This window comes from Dendrobates tinctorius, unplaced genomic scaffold, assembly GCF_039654945.1.
Source record: "Dendrobates tinctorius isolate UK_male_01 unplaced genomic scaffold, ASM3965494v1 ptg000111l, whole genome shotgun sequence".
Classification (NCBI taxonomy): domain Eukaryota; kingdom Metazoa; phylum Chordata; class Amphibia; order Anura; family Dendrobatidae; genus Dendrobates; species Dendrobates tinctorius.
In genome coordinates this window covers 26,980,481-26,998,998 of record NW_027361779.1, presented here as the reverse complement: position 1 = coordinate 26,998,998, position 18,518 = coordinate 26,980,481, and positions in this window count along the sequence as shown.

Here is an 18,518-nt window from a genome sequence, read left to right as displayed (position 1 = left end):
TGCAGAGATTCAAAATCTCACTTATCCTCTAGTCACTTAGGTCACAGCTGTGCCATCGAGCCTGTCGCATAGTGCTCAGATATTCATTGGGCCTCACACAATCCAAAAGTGTCCAGTGTCCAAAAGTGTGTGCAGAGATTCAAAATCTCCCTTATCCTCTAGTCACTTAGGTCAAAGCTGTGCCATCGAGCCTGTCACATAGCGCTCAGATATTCATTGGGCCTCACACAATCCAAAAGTGTCCAGTGTCCAAAAGTGTGTGCAGAGATTCAAAATCTCACTTATCCTCTAGTCACTTAGGTCACAGCTGTGCCATCGAGCCTGTCACATAGCACTCAGATATCAGTGGGCCTCACACAATCCAAAAGTGTCCAGTGTCCAAAAGTGTGTGCAGAGATTCAAAATCTCACTTATCCTCTAGTCACTTAGGTCACAGCTGTGCCATCGAGCCTGTCACATAGCACTCAGATATCAGTGGGCCTCACACAATCCAAAAGTGTCCAGTGTCCAAAAGTGTGTGCAGAGATTCAAAATCTCACTTATCCTCTAGTCACTTAGGTCACAGCTGTGCCATCGAGCCTGTCACATAGCGCTCAGATATTAGTGGGCCTCACACAATCCAAAAGTGTCCAGTGTCCAAAAGTGTGTGCAGAGATTCAAAATCTCACTTATCCTCTAGTCACTTAGGTCACAGCTGTGCCATCGAGCCTGTCACATAGCGCTCAGATATTCATTGGGCCTCACACAATCCAAAAGTGTCCAGTGTCCAAAAGTGTGTGCAGAGATTCAAAATCTCACTTATCCTCTAGTCACTTAGGTCACAGCTGTGCCATCGAGCCTGTCTCATAGTACTGAGATATTCATTGGGCCTCACACAACCCAAAAGTGTCCAGTGTCCAAAAGTGTGTGCAGAGATTCAAAATCTCCCTTATCCTCTAGTCACTTAGGTCAAAGCTCTGCCATCGAGCCTGTCACATAGCGCTCAGATATCAGTGGGCCTCACACAATCCAAAAGTGTCCAGTGTCCAAAAGTGTGTGCAGAGATTCAAAATCTCACTTATCCTCTAGTCACTTAGGTCACAGCTGTGCCATCGAGCCTGTCACATAGCGCTCAGATATCAGTGAGCCTCACACAATCCAAAAGTGTCCAGTGTCCAAAAGTCTGTGCAGAGATTCAAAATCTCACTTATCCTCTAGTCACTTAGGTCACAGCCGTGCCATCGAGCCTGTCACATAGCGCTCAGATATCAGTGGGCCTCACACAATCCAAAAGTGTCCAGTGTCCAAAAGTGTGTGCAGAGATTCAAAATCTCACTTATCCTCTAGTCACTTAGGTCACAGCTGTGCCATCGAGCCTGTCACATAGCGCTCAGATTTCAGTGGGCCTCACACAATCCAAAAGTGTCCAGTGTCCAAAAGTGTGTGCAGAGATTCAAAATCTCACTTATCCTCTAGTTACTTAGGTCACAGCTGTGCCATCGAGCCTGTCACATAGCGCTCAGATATTCATTGGGCCTCACACAATCCAAAAGTGTCCAGTGTCCAAAAGTGTGTGCAGAGATTCAAAATCTCACTTATCCTCTAGTCACTTAGGTCACAGCTGTGCCATCGAGCCTGTCTCATAGTGCTCAGATATTCATTGGGCCTCACACAATCCAAAAGTGTCCAGTGTCCAAAAGGGTGTGCAGAGATTCAAAATCTCCCTTATCCTCTAGTCACTTATGTCACAGCTGTGCCATCGAGCCTGTCACATAGCGCTCAGATATTCATTGGGCCTCACACAATCCAAAAGTGTCCAGTGTCCAAAAGTGTGTGCAGAGATTCAAAATCTCACTTATCCTCTAGTCACTTAGGTCACAGCTGTGCCATCGAGCCTGTCACATAGCGCTCAGATATCAGTGGGCCTCACACAATCCAAAAGTGTCCAGTGTCCAAAAGTGTGTGCAGAGATTCAAAATCTCACTTATCCTCTAGTCACTTAGGTCACAGCTGTGCCATCGAGCCTGTCACATAGCGCTCAGATATCAGTGGGCCTCACACAATCCAAAAGTGTCCAGTGTCCAAAAGTGTGTGCAGAGATTCAAAATCTCACTTATCCTCTAGTCACTTAGGTCACAGCTGTGCCATCGAGCCTGTCACAAAGCGCTCAGATATCAGTGGGCCTCACACAATCCAAAAGTGTCCAGTGTCCAAAAGTGTGTGCAAAGATTCAAAATCTCACTTACCCTCTAGTCACTTAGGTCACAGCTGTGCCATCGAGCCTGTCTCATAGTGCTCAGATATTCATTGGGCATCACACAATCCAAAAGTGTCCAGTGTCCAAAAGTGTGTGCAGAGATTCAAAATCTCACTTATCCTCTAGTCACTTAGGTCACAGCTGTGCCATCGAGCCTGTCACATAGCGCTCAGATATTCATTGGGCCTCACACAATCCAAAAGTGTCCAGTGTCCAAAAGTGTGTGCAGAGATTCAAAATCTCACTTATCCTCTAGTCACTTAGGTCACAGCTGTGCCATCGAGCCTGTCACATAGCGCTCAGATAACAGTGGGCCTCACACAATCCAAAAGTGTCCAGTGTCCAAAAGTGTGTGCAGAGATTCAAAATCTCACTTATCCTCTAGTCACTTAGGTCACAGCTGTGCCATCGATCCTGTCACATAGAGCTCAGATATCAGTGGGCCTCACACAATCCAAAAGTGTCCAGTGTCCAAAAGTGTGTGCAGAGATTCAAAATCTCACTTATCCTCTAGTCACTTAGGTCACAGTTGTGCCATCGAGCCTGTCACATAGCGCTCAGATATCAGTGGGCCTCACACAATCCAAAAGTGTCCAGTGTCCAAAAGTGTGTGCAGAGATTCAAAATCTCACTTATCCTCTTGTCACTTAGGTCACAGCTGTGCCATCGAGCCTGTCACATAGCGCTCAGATATCAGTGGGCCTCACACAATCCAAAAGTGTCCAGTGTCCAAAAGTGTGTGCAGAGATTCAAAATCTCACTTATCCTCTAGTCACTTAGGTCACAGCTGTGCCATCGAGCCTGTCACATAGCGCTCAGATATCAGTGGGCCTCACACAATCCAAAAGTGTCCAGTGTCCAAAAGTGTGTGCAGAGATTCAAAATCTCACTTATCCTCTAGTCACTTAGGTCACAGCTGTGCCATCGAGCCTGTCACATAGCACTCATATATCAGTGGGCCTCACACAATCCAAAAGTGTCCAGTGTCCAAAAGTGTGTGCAGAGATTCAAAATCTCACTTATCCTCTAGTCACTTAGGTCACAGCTGTGCCATCGAGCCTGTCACATAGCGCTCAGATATCAGTGGGCCTCACACAATCCAAAAGTGTCCAGTGTCCAAAAGTGTGTGCAGAGATTCAAAATCTCACTTATCCTCTAGTCACTTAGGTCACAGCTGTGCCATCGAGCCTGTCATATAGCGCTCAGATATCAGTGGGCCTCACACAATCCAAAAGTGTCCAGTGTCCAAAAGTGTGTGCAGAGATTCAAAATCTCCCTTATCCTCTAGTCACTTAGGTCACAGCTGTGCCATTGAGCCTGTCACATAGCACTCAGATATTCATTGGGCCTCACACAATCCAAAAGTGTCCAGTGTCCAAAAGTGTGTGCAGAGATTCAAAATCTCACTTATCCTCTAGTCACTTAGGTCACAGCTGTGCCATCGAGCCTGTCTCATAGTGCTCAGATATTCATTGGGCCTCACACAATCCAAAAGTGTCCAGCGTCCAAAAGTGTGTGCAGAGATTCAAAATCTCCCTTATCCTCTAGTCACTTAGGTCAAAGCTGTGCCATCGAGCCTGTCACATAGCGCTCAGATATTCATTGGGCCTCACACAATCCAAAAGTGTCCAGTGTCCAAAAGTGTGTGCAGAGATTCCAAATCTCACTTATCCTCTAGTCACTTAGGTCACAGCTGTGCCATCGAGCCTGTCACATAGCGCTCAGATATCAGTGGGCCTCACACAATCCAAAAGTGTCCAGTGTCCAAAAGTGTGTGCAGAGATTCAAAATCTCACTTATCCTCTAGTCACTTAGGTCACAGCTGTGCCATCGAGCCTGTCACATAGCGCTCAGATATCAGTGGGCCTCACACAATCCAAAAGTGTCCAGTGTCCAAAAGTGTGTGCAGAGATTCAAAATCTCACTTATCCTCTAGTCACTTAGGTCACAGCTGTACCATCGAGCCTGTCACATAGCGCTCAGATATTCATTGGGCCTCACACAATCCAAAAGTGTCCAGTGTCCAAAAGTGTGTGCAGAGATTCAAAATCTCCCTTATCCTCTAGTCACTTAGGTCACAGCTGTGCCATCGAGCCTGTCACATAGCGCTCAGATATTCATTGGGCCTCACACAATCCAAAAGTGTCCAGTGTCCAAAAGTGTGTGCAGAGATTCAAAATCTCACTTATCCTCTAGTCACTTCGGTCACAGCTGTGCCATCGAGCCTGTCACATAGCGCTCAGATATCAGTGGGCCTCACACAATCCAAAAGTGTCCAGTGTCCAAAAGTGTGTGCAGAGATTCAAAATCTCCCTTATCCTCTAGTCACTTAGGTCACAGCTGTGCCATCGAGCCTGTCACATAGTGCTCAGATATTCATTGGGCCTCACACAATCCAAAAGAGTCCAGTGTCCAAAAGTGTGTGCAGAGATTCAAAATCTCACTTATCCTCTAGTCACTTAGGTCACAGCTGTGCCATCGAGCCTGTCGCATAGTGCTCAGATATTCATTGGGCCTCACACAATCCAAAAGTGTCCAGTGTCCAAAAGTGTGTGCAGAGATTCAAAATCTCCCTTATCCTCTAGTCACTTAGGTCAAAGCTGTGCCATCGAGCCTGTCACATAGCGCTCAGATATTCATTGGGCCTCACACAATCCAAAAGTGTCCAGTGTCCAAAAGTGTGTGCAGAGATTCAAAATCTCACTTATCCTCTAGTCACTTAGGTCACAGCTGTGCCATCGAGCCTGTCACATAGCACTCAGATATCAGTGGGCCTCACACAATCCAAAAGTGTCCAGTGTCCAAAAGTGTGTGCAGAGATTCAAAATCTCACTTATCCTCTAGTCACTTAGGTCACAGCTGTGCCATCGAGCCTGTCACATAGCGCTCAGATATTAGTGGGCCTCACACAATCCAAAAGTGTCCAGTGTCCAAAAGTGTGTGCAGAGATTCAAAATCTCACTTATCCTCTAGTCACTTAGGTCACAGCTGTGCCATCGAGCCTGTCACATAGCGCTCAGATATTCATTGGGCCTCACACAATCCAAAAGTGTCCAGTGTCCAAAAGTGTGTGCAGAGATTCAAAATCTCACTTATCCTCTAGTCACTTAGGTCACAGCTGTGCCATCGAGCCTGTCTCATAGTACTGAGATATTCATTGGGCCTCACACAATCCAAAAGTGTCCAGTGTCCAAAAGTGTGTGCAGAGATTCAAAATCTCCCTTATCCTCTAGTCACTGAGGTCAAAGCTCTGCCATCGAGCCTGTCACATAGCGCTCAGATATTCATTGGGCCTCACAAAATCCAAAAGTGTCCAGTGTCCAAAAGTGTGTGCAGAGATTCAAAATCTCACTTATCCTCTAGTCACTTAGGTCACAGCTGTGCCATCGAGCCTGTCACATAGCGCTCAGATATCAGTGGGCCTCACACAATCCAAAAGTGTCCAGTGTCCAAAAGTGTGTGCAGAGATTCAAAATCTCACTTATCCTCTAGTCACTTAGGTCACAGCTGTGCCATCGAGCCTGTCACATAGCGCTCAGATATCAGTGGGCCTCACACAATCCAAAAGTGTCCAGTGTCCAAAAGTGTGTGCAGAGATTCAAAATCTCACTTATCCTCTAGTCACTTAGGTCACAGCTGTACCATCGAGCCTGTCACATAGTGCTCAGATATTCATTGGGCCTCACACAATCCAAAAGTGTCCAGTGTCCAAAAGTGTGTGCAGAGATTCAAAATCTCCCTTATCCTCTAGTCACTTAGGTCACAGCTGTGCCATCGAGCCTGTCACATAGCGCTCAGATATTCATTGGGCCTCACACAATCCAAAAGTGTCCAGTGTCCAAAAGTGTGTGCAGAGATTCAAAATCTCACTTATCCTCTAGTCACTTCGGTCACAGCTGTGCCATCGAGCCTGTCACATAGCGCTCAGATATCAGTGGGCCTCACACAATCCAAAAGTGTCCAGTGTCCAAAAGTGTGTGCAGAGATTCAAAATCTCCCTTATCCTCTAGTCACTTAGGTCACGGCTGTGCCATCGAGCCTGTCACATAGTGCTCAGATATTCATTGGGCCTCATACAATCCAAAAGAGTCCAGTGTCCAAAAGTGTGTGCAGAGATTCAAAATCTCACTTATCCTCTAGTCACTTAGGTCACAGCTGTGCCATCGAGCCTGTCGCATAGTGCTCAGATATTCATTGGGCCTCACACAATCCAAAAGTGTCCAGTGTCCAAAAGTGTGTGCAGAGATTCAAAATCTCCCTTATCCTCTAGTCACTTAGGTCAAAGCTGTGCCATCGAGCCTGTCACATAGCGCTCAGATATTCATTGGGCCTCACACAATCCAAAAGTGTCCAGTGTCCAAAAGTGTGTGCAGAGATTCAAAATCTCACTTATCCTCTAGTCACTTAGGTCACAGCTGTGCCATCGAGCCTGTCACATAGCACTCAGATATCAGTGGGCCTCACACAATCCAAAAGTGTCCAGTGTCCAAAAGTGTGTGCAGAGATTCAAAATCTCACTTATCCTCTAGTCACTTAGGTCACAGCTGTGCCATCGAGCCTGTCACATAGCGCTCAGATATTAGTGGGCCTCACACAATCCAAAAGTGTCCAGTGTCCAAAAGTGTGTGCAGAGATTCAAAATCTCACTTATCCTCTAGTCACTTAGGTCACAGCTGTGCCATCGAGCCTGTCACATAGCGCTCAGATATTCATTGGGCCTCACACAATCCAAAAGTGTCCAGTGTCCAAAAGTGTGTGCAGAGATTCAAAATCTCACTTATCCTCTAGTCACTTAGGTCACAGCTGTGCCATCGAGCCTGTCTCATAGTACTGAGATATTCATTGGGCCTCACACAATCCAAAAGTGTCCAGTGTCCAAAAGTGTGTGCAGAGATTCAAAATCTCCCTTATCCTCTAGTCACTTAGGTCAAAGCTCTGCCATCGAGCCTGTCACATAGCGCTAAGATATTCATTGGGCCTCACAAAATCCAAAAGTGTCCAGTGTCCAAAAGTGTGTGCAGAGATTCAAAATCTCACTTATCCACTAGTCACTTAGGTCACAGCTGTGCCATCGAGCCTGTCACATAGCGCTCAGATATCAGTGGGCCTCACACAATCCAAAAGTGTCCAGTGTCCAAAAGTGTGTGCAGAGATTCAAAATCTCACTTATCCTCTAGTCACTTAGGTCACAGCTGTGCCATCGAGCCTGTCACATAGCGCTCAGATATCAGTGGGCCTCACACAATCCAAAAGTGTCCAGTGTCCAAAAGTCTGTGCAGAGATTCAAAATCTCACTTATCCTCTAGTCACTTAGGTCACAGCCGTGCCATCGAGCCTGTCACATAGCGCTCAGATATCAGTGGGCCTCACACAATCCAAAAGTGTCCAGTGTCCAAAAGTGTGTGCAGAGATTCAAAATCTCACTTATCCTCTAGTCACTTAGGTCACAGCTGTGCCATCGAGCCTGTCACATAGCGCTCAGATATCAGTGGGCCTCACACAATCCAAAAGTGTCCAGTGTCCAAAAGTGTGTGCAGAGATTCAAAATCTCACTTATCCTCTAGTTACTTAGGTCACAGCTGTGCCATCGAGCCTGTCACATAGCGCTCAGATATTCATTGGGCCTCACACAATCCAAAAGTGTCCAGTGTCCAAAAGTGTGTGCAGAGATTCAAAATCTCACTTATCCTCTAGTCACTTAGGTCACAGCTGTGCCATCGAGCCTGTCTCATAGTGCTCAGATATTCATTGGGCCTCACACAATCCAAAAGTGTCCAGTGTCCAAAAGTGTGTGCAGAGATTCAAAATCTCCCTTATCCTCTAGTCACTTAGGTCACAGCTGTGCCATCGAGCCTGTCACATAGCGCTCAGATATTCATTGGGCCTCACACAATCCAAAAGTGTCCAGTGTCCAAGAGTGTGTGCAGAGATTCAAAATCTCACTTATCCTCTAGTCACTTAGGTCACAGCTGTGCCATCGAGCCTGTCACATAGCGCTCAGATATCAGTGGGCCTCACACAATCCAAAAGTGTCCAGTGTCCAAAAGTGTGTGCAGAGATTCAAAATCTCACTTATCCTCTAGTCACTTAGGTCACAGCTGTGCCATCGAGCCTGTCACATAGCGCTCAGATATCAGTGGGCCTCACACAATCCAAAAGTGTCCAGTGTCCAAAAGTGTGTGCAGAGATTCAAAATCTCACTTATCCTCTAGTCACTTAGGTCACAGCTGTGCCATCGAGCCTGTCACATAGCGCTCAGATATCAGTGGGCCTCACACAATCCAAAAGTGTCCAGTGTCCAAAAGTGTGTGCAAAGATTCAAAATCTCACTTATCCTCTAGTCACTTAGGTCACAGCTGTGCCATCGAGCCTGTCTCATAGTGCTCAGATATTCATTGGGCATCACACAATCCAAAAGTGTCCAGTGTCCAAAAGTGTGTGCAGAGATTCAAAATCTCCCTTATCCTCTAGTCACTTAGGTCACAGCTGTGCCATCGAGCCTGTCACATAGCGCTCAGATATTCATTGGGCCTCACACAATCCAAAAGTGTCCAGTGTCCAAAAGTGTGTGCAGAGATTCAAAATCTCACTTATCCTCTAGTCACTTAGGTCACAGCTGTGCCATCGAGCCTGTCACATAGCGCTCAGATAACAGTGGGCCTCACACAATCCAAAAGTGTCCAGAGTCCAAAAGTGTGTGCAGAGATTCAAAATCTCACTTATCCTCTAGTCACTTAGGTCACAGCTGTGCCATCGATCCTGTCACATAGCGCTCAGATATCAGTGGGCCTCACACAATCCAAAAGTGTCCAGTGTCCAAAAGTGTGTGCAGAGATTCAAAATCTCACTTATCCTCTAGTCACTTAGGTCACAGCTGTGCCATCGAGCCTGTCACATAGCGCTCAGATATCAGTGGGCCTCACACAATCCAAAAGTGTCCAGTGTCCAAAAGTGTGTGCAGAGATTCAAAATCTCACTTATCCTCTTGTCACTTAGGTCACAGCTGTGCCATCGAGCCTGTCACATAGCGCTCAGATATCAGTGGGCCTCACACAATCCAAAAGTGTCCAGTGTCCAAAAGTGTGTGCAGAGATTCAAAATCTCACTTATCCTCTAGTCACTTAGGTCACAGCTGTGCCATCGAGCCTGTCACATAGCGCTCAGATATCAGTGGGCCTCACACAATCCAAAAGTGTCCAGTGTCCAAAAGTGTGTGCAGAGATTCAAAATCTCACTTATCCTCTAGTCACTTAGGTCACAGCTGTGCCATCGAGCCTGTCACATAGCGCTCATATATCAGTGGGCCTCACACAATCCAAAAGTGTCCAGTGTCCAAAAGTGTGTGCAGAGATTCAAAATCTCACTTATCCTCTAGTCACTTAGGTCACAGCTGTGCCATCGAGCCTGTCACATAGCGCTCAGATATCAGTGGGCCTCACACAATCCAAAAGTGTCCAGTGTCCAAAAGTGTGTGCAGAGATTCAAAATCTCACTTATCCTCTAGTCACTTAGGTCACAGCTGTGCCATCGAGCCTGTCACATAGCGCTCAGATATCAGTGGGCCTCACACAATCCAAAAGTGTCCAGTGTCCAAAAGTGTGTGCAGAGATTCAAAATCTCCCTTATCCTCTAGTCACTTAGGTCACAGCTGTGCCATCGAGCCTGTCACATAGCACTCAGATATTCATTGGGCCTCACACAATCCAAAAGTGTCCAGTGTCCAAAAGTGTGTGCAGAGATTCAAAATCTCACTTATCCTCTAGTCACTTAGGTCACAGCTGTGCCATCGAGCCTGTCTCATAGTGCTCAGATATTCATTGGGCCTCACACAATCCAAAAGTGTCCAGCGTCCAAAAGTGTGTGCAGAGATTCAAAATCTCCCTTATCCTCTAGTCACTTAGGTCAAAGCTGTGCCATCGAGCCTGTCACATAGCGCTCAGATATTCATTGGGCCTCACACAATCCAAAAGTGTCCAGTGTCCAAAAGTGTGTGCAGAGATTCAAAATCTCACTTATCCTCTAGTCACTTAGGTCACAGCTGTGCCATCGAGCCTGTCACATAGCGCTCAGATATCAGTGGGCCTCACACAATCCAAAAGTGTCCAGTGTCCAAAAGTGTGTGCAGAGATTCAAAATCTCACTTATCCTCTAGTCACTTAGGTCACAGCTGTGCCATCGAGCCTGTCACAGAGCGCTCAGATATCAGTGGGCCTCACACAATCCAAAAGTGTCCAGTGTCCAAAAGTGTGTGCAGAGATTCAAAATCTCACTTATCCTCTAGTCACTTAGGTCACAGCTGTACCATCGAGCCTGTCACATAGTGCTCAGATATTCATTGGGCCTCACACAATCCAAAAGTGTCCAGTGTCCAAAAGTGTGTGCAGAGATTCAAAATCTCCCTTATCCTCTAGTCACTTAGGTCACAGCTGTGCCATCGAGCCTGTCACATAGCGCTCAGATATTCATTGGGCCTCACACAATCCAAAAGTGTCCAGTGTCCAAAAGTGTGTGCAGAGATTCAAAATCTCACTTATCCTCTAGTCACTTAGGTCACAGCTGTGCCATCGAGCCTGTCACATAGCGCTCAGATATCAGTGGGCCTCACACAATCCAAAAGTGTCCAGTGTCCAAAAGTGTGTGCAGAGATTCAAAATCTCCCTTATACTCTAGTCACTTAGGTCACAGCTGTGCCATCGAGCCTGTCACATAGCGCTCAGATATTCATTGGGCCTCACACAATCCAAAAGTGTCCAGTGTCCAAAAGTGTGTGCAGAGATTCAAAATCTCACTTATCCTCTAGTCACTTAGGTCACAGCTGTGCCATCGAGCCTGTCACATAGCGCTCAGATATCAGTGGGCCTCACACAATCCAAAAGTGTCCAGTGTCCAAAAGTGTGTGCAGAGATTCAAAATCTCACTTATCCTCTAGTCACTTAGGTCACAGCTGTGCCATCGAGCCTGTCACATAGCGCTCAGATATCAGTGGGCCTCACACAATCCAAAAGTGTCCAGTGTCCAAAAGTGTGTGCAGAGATTCAAAAGCTCACTTATCCTCTAGTCACTTAGGTCACAGCTGTGCCATCGAGCCTGTCACATAGCGCTCATATATCAGTGGGCCTCACACAATCCAAAAGTGTCCAGTGTCCAAAAGTGTGTGCAGAGATTCAAAATCTCACTTATCCTCTAGTCACTTAGGTCACAGCTGTGCCATCGAGCCTGTCACATAGCGCTCAGATATCAGTGGGCCTCACACAATCCAAAAGTGTCCAGTGTGCAAAAGTGTGTGCAGAGCTTCAAAATCTCACTTATCCTCTAGTCACTTAGGTCACAGCTGTGCCGTCGAGCCTGTCACATAGCGCTCAGATATCAGTGGGCCTCACACAATCCAAAAGTGTCCAGTGTCCAAAAGTGTGTGCAGAGATTCAAAATCTCCCTTATCCTCTAGTCACTTAGGTCACAGCTGTGCCATCGAGCCTGTAACATAGCACTCAGATATTCATTGGGCCTCACACGATCCAAAAGTGTCCAGTGTCCAAAAGTGTGTGCAGAGTTTCAAAATCTCACTTATCCTCTAGTCACTTAGGTCACAGCTGTGCCATCGAGCCTGTCTCATAGTGCTCAGATATTCATTGGGCCTCACACAATCCAAAAGTGTCCAGCGTCCAAAAGTGTGTGCAGAGATTCAAAATCTCCCTTATCCTCTAGTCACTTAGGTCAAAGCTGTGCCATCGAGCCTGTCACATAGCACTCAGATATTCATTGGGCCTCACACAATCCAAAAGTGTCCAGTGTCCAAAAGTGTGTGCAGAGATTCAAAATCTCACTTATCCTCTAGTCACTTAGGTCACAGCTGTGCCATCGAGCCTGTCACATAACGCTCAGATATCAGTGGGCCTCACACAATCCAAAAGTGTCCAGTGTCCAAAAGTGTGTGCAGAGATTCAAAATCTCACTTATCCTCTAGTCACTTAGGTCACAGCTGTGCCATTGAGCCTGTCACATAGCGCTCAGATATCAGTGGGCCTCATACAATCCAAAAGTGTCCAGTGTCCAAAAGTGTGTGCAGAGATTCAAAATCTCACTTATCCTCTAGTCACTTAGGTCACAGCTGTGCCATCGAGCCTGTCACATAGTGCTCAGATATTCATTGGGCCTCACACAATCCAAAAGTGTCCAGTGTCCAAAAGTGTGTGCAGAGATTCAAAATCTCCCTTATCCTCTAGTCACTTAGGTCACAGCTGTGCCATCGAGCCTGTCACATAGCGCTCAGATATTCATTGGGCCTCACACAATCCAAAAGTGTCCAGTGTCCAAAAGTGTGTGCAGAGATTCAAAATCTCCCTTATCCTCTAGTTACTTAGGTCACAGCTGTGCCATCGAGCCTATCACATAGCGCTCAGATATTCATTGGGCCTCACACAATCCAAAAGTGTCCAGTGTCCAAAAGTGTGTGCAGAGATTCAAAATCTCACTTATCCTCTAGTCACTTAGGTCACAGCTGTGCCATCGAGCCTGTCACATAGCGCTCAGATATCAGTGGGCCTCACACAATCCAAAAGTGTCCAGTGTCCAAAAGTGTGTGCAGAGATTCAAAATCTCACTTATCCTCTAGTCACTTAGGTCACAGCCGTGCCATCGAGCCTGTCACATAGCTCTCATATATCAGTGGGCCTCACACAATCCAAAAGTGTCCAGTGTCCAAAAGTGTGTGCAGAGATTCAAAATCTCACTTATCCTCTAGTCACTTAGGTCACAGCTGTGCCATCGAGCCTGTCACATAGCGCTCAGATATCAGTGGGCCTCACACAATCCAAAAGTGTCCAGTGTCCAAAAGTGTGTGCAGAGATTCAAAATCTCACTTATCCTCTAGTCACTTAGGTCATAGCTGTGCCATCGAGCCTGTCACATAGTGCTCAGATATTCATTGGGCCTCACACAATCCAAAAGTGTCCAGTGTCCAAAAGTGTGTGCAGAGATTCAAAATCTCACTTATCCTCTAGTCACTTACGTCACAGCTGTGCCATCGAGCCTGTCTCATAGTGCTCAGATATTCATTGGGCCTCACACAATCCAAAAGTGTCCAGTGTCCAAAAGTGTGTGCAGAGATTCAAAATCTCCCTTATCCTCTAGTCACTTAGGTCACAGCTGTGCCATCGAGCCTGTCACATAGCGCTCAGATATTCATTGGGCCTCACACAATCCAAAAGTGTCCAGTGTCCAAAAGTGTGTGCAGAGATTCAAAATCTCACTTATCCTCTAGTCACTTAGGTCACAGCTGTGCCATCGAGCCTGTCACATAGCGCTCAGATATCAGTGGGCCTCACACAATCCAAAAGTGTCCAGTGTCCAAAAGTGTGTGCAGAGATTCAAAATCTCACTTATCCTCTAGTCACTTAGGTCACAGCTGTGCCATCGAGCCTGTCACATAGCGCTCAGATATTCATTGGGCCTCACACAATCCAAAAGTGTCCAGTGTCCAAAAGTGTGTGCAGAGATTCAAAATCTCACTTATCCTCTAGTCACTTAGGTCACAGCTGTGCCATCGAGCCTGTCACATAGCGCTCAGATATCAGTGGGCCTCACACAATCCAAAAGTGTCCAGTGTCCAAAAGTGTGTGCAGAGATTCAAAATCTCACTTATCCTCTAGTCACTTAGGTCACAGCTGTGCCATCGAGCCTGTCACATAGCGCTCAGATATCAGTGGGCCTCACACAATCCAAAAGTGTCCAGTGTCCAAAAGTGTGTGCAGAGATTCAAAATCTCACTTATCCTCTAGTCACTTAGGTCACAGCTGTGCCATCGAGTCTGTCACATAGCGCTCAGATATCAGTGGGCCTCACACAATCCAAAAGTGTCCAGTGTCCAAAAGTGTGTGCAGAGATTCAAAATCTCACTTATCCTCTAGTCACTTAGGTCAAAGCTGTGCCATCGAGCCTGTCACATAGCGCTCAGATATCAGTGGGCCTCACACAATCCAAAAGTGTTCAGTGTCCAAAAGTGTGTGCAGAGATTCAAAATCTCACTTATCCTCTAGTCACTTAGGTCACAGCTGTGCCATCGAGCCTGTCACATAGCGCTCAGATATCAGTGGGCCTCACACAATCCAAAAGTGTTCAGTGTCCAAAAGTGTGTGCAGAGATTCTAAATCTCACTTATCCTCTAGTCACTTAGGTCACAGCTGTGCCATCGAGCCTGTCACATAGCGCTCAGATATTCATTGGGCCTCACACAATCCAAAAGTGTCCAGTGTCCAAAAGTGTGTGCAGAGATTCAAAATCTCACTTATCCTCTAGTCACTTAGGTCACAGCTGTGCCATCGAGCCTGTCTCATAGTGCTCAGATATTCATTGGGCCTCATACCATCCAAAAGTGTCCAGTGTCCAAAAGTGTGTGCAGGGATTCAAAATCTCCCTTATCCTCTAGTCACTTAGGTCACAGCTGTGCCATCGAGCCTGTCACATAGCGCTCAGATATTCATTGGGCCTCACACAATCCAAAAGTGTCCAGTGTCCAAAAGTGTGTGCAGAGATTCAAAATCTCACTTATCCTCTAGTCACTTAGGTCACAGCTGTGCCATCGAGCCTGTCACATAGCGCTCAGATATCAGTGGGCCTCACACAATCCAAAAGTGTCCAGTGTCCAAAAGTGTGTGCAGAGATTCAAAATCTCACTTATCCTCTAGTCACTTAGGTCACAGCTGTGCCATCGAGCCTGTCACATAGCGCTCAGATATCAGTGGGCCTCACACAATCCAAAAGTGTCCAGTGTCCAAAAGTGTGTGCAGAGATTCAAAATCTCACTTGTCCTCTAGTCACTTAGGTCACAGCTGTGCCATCGAGCCTGTCACATAGCGCTCAGATATCAGTGGGCCTCACACAATCCAAAAGTGTCCAGTGTCTAAAAGTGTGTGCAGAGATTCAAAATCTCACTTATCCTCTAGTCACTTAGGTCACAGCTGTGCCATCGAGCCTGTCTCATAATGCTCAGATATTCATTGGGCCGCACACAATCCAAAAGTGTCCAGTGTCCAAAAGTGTGTGCAGAGATTCAAAATCTCACTTATACTCTAGTCACTTAGGTCACAGCTGTGCCATCGAGCCTGTCACAAAGCGCTCAGATATCAGTGGGCCTCACACAATCCAAAAGTGTCCAGTGTCCAAAAGTGTGTGCAGAGATTCAAAATCTCACTTATCCTCTAGTCACTTAGGTCACAGCTGTGCCATCGAGCCTGTCTCATAGTGCTCAGATATTCATTGGGCCTCACACAATCCAAAAGTGTCCAGTGTCCAAAAGTGTGTGCAGAGATTCAAAATCTCCCTTATCCTCTAGTCACTTAGGTCAAAGCTGTGCCATCGAGCCTGTCACATAGCGCTCAGATATCAGTGGGCCTCACACAATCCAAAAGTGTCCAGTGTCCAAAAGTGTGTGCAGAGATTCAAAATCTCACTTATCCTCTAGTCACTTAGGTCACAGCTGTGCCATCGAGCCTGTCACATAGCGCTCAGATATCAGTGGGCCTCACACAATCCAAAAGTGTCCAGTTTCCAAAAGTGTGTCCAGAGATTCAAAATCTCACTTATCCTCTAGTCACTTAGGTCACAGCTGTGCCATCGAGCCTGTCACATAGCGCTCAGATATTCATTGGGCCTCACACAATCCAAAAGTGTCCAGTGTCCAAAAGTGTGTGCAGAGATTCAAAATCTCATTTATCCTCTAGTCACTTAGGTCACAGCTGTGCCATCGAGCCTGTCTCATAGTGCTCAGATATTCATTGGGCCTCACACAATCCAAAAGTGTCCAGTGTCCAAAAGTGTGTGCAGAGATTCAAAATCTCCCTTATCCTCTAGTCACTTAGGTCACAGCTGTGCCATCGAGCCTGTCACATAGCGCTCAGATATTCATTGGGCCTCACACAATCCAAAAGTGTCCAGTGTCCAAAAGTGTGTGCAGAGATTCAAAATCTCACTTATCCTCTAATCACTTAGGTCACAGCTGTGCCATCGAGCCTGTCACAAAGCGCTCAGATATCAGTGGGCCTCACACAATCCAAAAGTGTCCAGTGTCCAAAAGTGTGTGCAGAGATTCAAAATCTCACTTATCCTCTAGTCACTTAGGTCACAGCTGTGCCATCGAGCCTGTCACATAGCGCTCAGATATCAGTGGGCCTCACACAATCCCAAAGTGTCCAGTGTCCAAAAGTGTGTGCAGAGATTCAAAATCTCACTTATCCTCTAGTCACTTAGGTCACAGCTGTGCCATCGAGCCTGTCTCATAGTGCTCAGATATTCATTGGGCCTCACACAATCCAAAAGTGTCCAGTGTCCAAAAGTGTGTGCAGAGATTCAAAATCTCACTTATCCTCTAGTCACTTACGTCACAGCTGTGCCATCGAGCCTGTCACATAGCGCTCAGATATTCATTGGGCCTCACACAATCCAAAAGTGTCCAGTGTCCAAAAGTGTGTGCAGAGATTCAAAATCTCACTTATCCTCTAGTCACTTAGGTCACAGCTGTGCCATCGAGCCTGTCTCATAGTGCTCAGATATTCATTGGGCCTCACACAATCCAAAAGTGTCCAGTGTCCAAAAGTGTGTGCAGAGATTCAAAATCTCCATTATCCTCTAGTCACTTAGGTCACAGCTGTGCCATCGAGCCTGTCACATAGCGCTCAGATATTCATTGGGCCTCACACAATCCAAAAGTGTCCAGTGTCCAAAAGTGTGTGCAGAGATTCAAAATCTCACTTATCCTCTAGTCACTTAGGTCACAGCTGTGCCATCGAGCCTGTCACATAGCGCTCAGATATCAGTGGGCCTCACACAATCCAAAAGTGTCCAGTGTCCAAAAGTGTGTGCAGAGATTCAAAATCTCACTTATCCTCTAGTCACTTAGGTCACAGCTGTGCCATCGAGCCTGTCACATAGCGCTCAGATATCAGTGGGCCTCACACAATCCAAAAGTGTCCAGTGTCCAAAAGTGTGTGCAGAGATTCAAAATCTCACTTATCCTCTAGTCACTTAGGTCACAGCTGTGCCATCGAGCCTGTCTCATAGTGCTCAGATATTCATTGGGCCTCACACAATCCAAAAGTGTCCAGTGTCCAAAAGTGTGTGCAGAGATTCAAAATCTCACTTATCCTCTAGTCACTTAGGTCACAGCTGTGCCATCGAGCCTGTCACATAGCGCTCAGATATTCATTGGGCCTCACACAATCCAAAAGTGTCCAGTGTCCAAAAGTGTGTGCAGAGATTCAAAATCTCACTTATCCTCTAGTCACTTAGGTCACAGCTGTGCCATCGAGCCTGTCACATAGCGCTCAGATATCAGTGGGCCTCACACAATCCAAAAGTGTCCAGTGTCCAAAAGTGTGTGCAGAGATTCAAAATCTCACTTATCCTCTAGTCACTTAGGTCACAGCTGTGCCATCGAGCCTGTCACATAGCGCTCAGATATCAGTGGGCCTCACACAATCCAAAAGTGTCCAGTGTCCAAAAGTGTGTGCAGAGATTCAAAATCTCACTTATCCTCTAGTCACTTAGGTCACAGCTGTGCCATCGAGCCTGTCACATAGCGCTGAGATATCAGTGGGCCTCACACAATCCAAAAGTGTCCAGTGTCCAAAAGTGTGTGCAGAGATTCAAAATCTCACTTATCCTCTAGTCACTTAGGTCACAGCTGTGCCATCGAGCCTGTCACATAGCGCTCAGATATCAGTGGGCCTCACACAATCCAAAAGTGTCCAGTGTCCAAAAGTGTGTGCAGAGATTCAAAATCTCACTTATCCTCTAGTCACTTAGGTCACAGCTGTGCCATCGAGCCTGTCACATAGCGCTCAGATATCAGTGGGCCTCACACAATCCAAAAGTGTCCAGTGTCCAAAAGTGTGTGCAGAGATTCAAAATCTCACTTATCCTCTAGTCACTTAGGTCACAGCTGTGCCATCGAGCCTGTCACATAGCGCTCAGATATCAGTCGGCCTCACACAATCCAAAAGTGTCCAGTGTCCAAAAGTGTGTGCAGAAATTCAAAATCTCCCCTGTCCTATAGACACCTTGTACCTTGTTTTACATACTATATAGTTTGCTGGATTTTGTTTACATTTCTACCAAAAATGAGGAAGGCTGGTGGAAGAGGCCGTGTAATTGGGCGGGGGTTGGCAGCTGGTAATGATGGTGTTGGTGGTGGATCTGATGGTAGTGGCAAGAGCAAAATAGGACCGAATGCAGGAGGTGTTGAGCCTGCGTCATCGTCTGGCTACATAAGGCCTCGAACGCTTAGTTT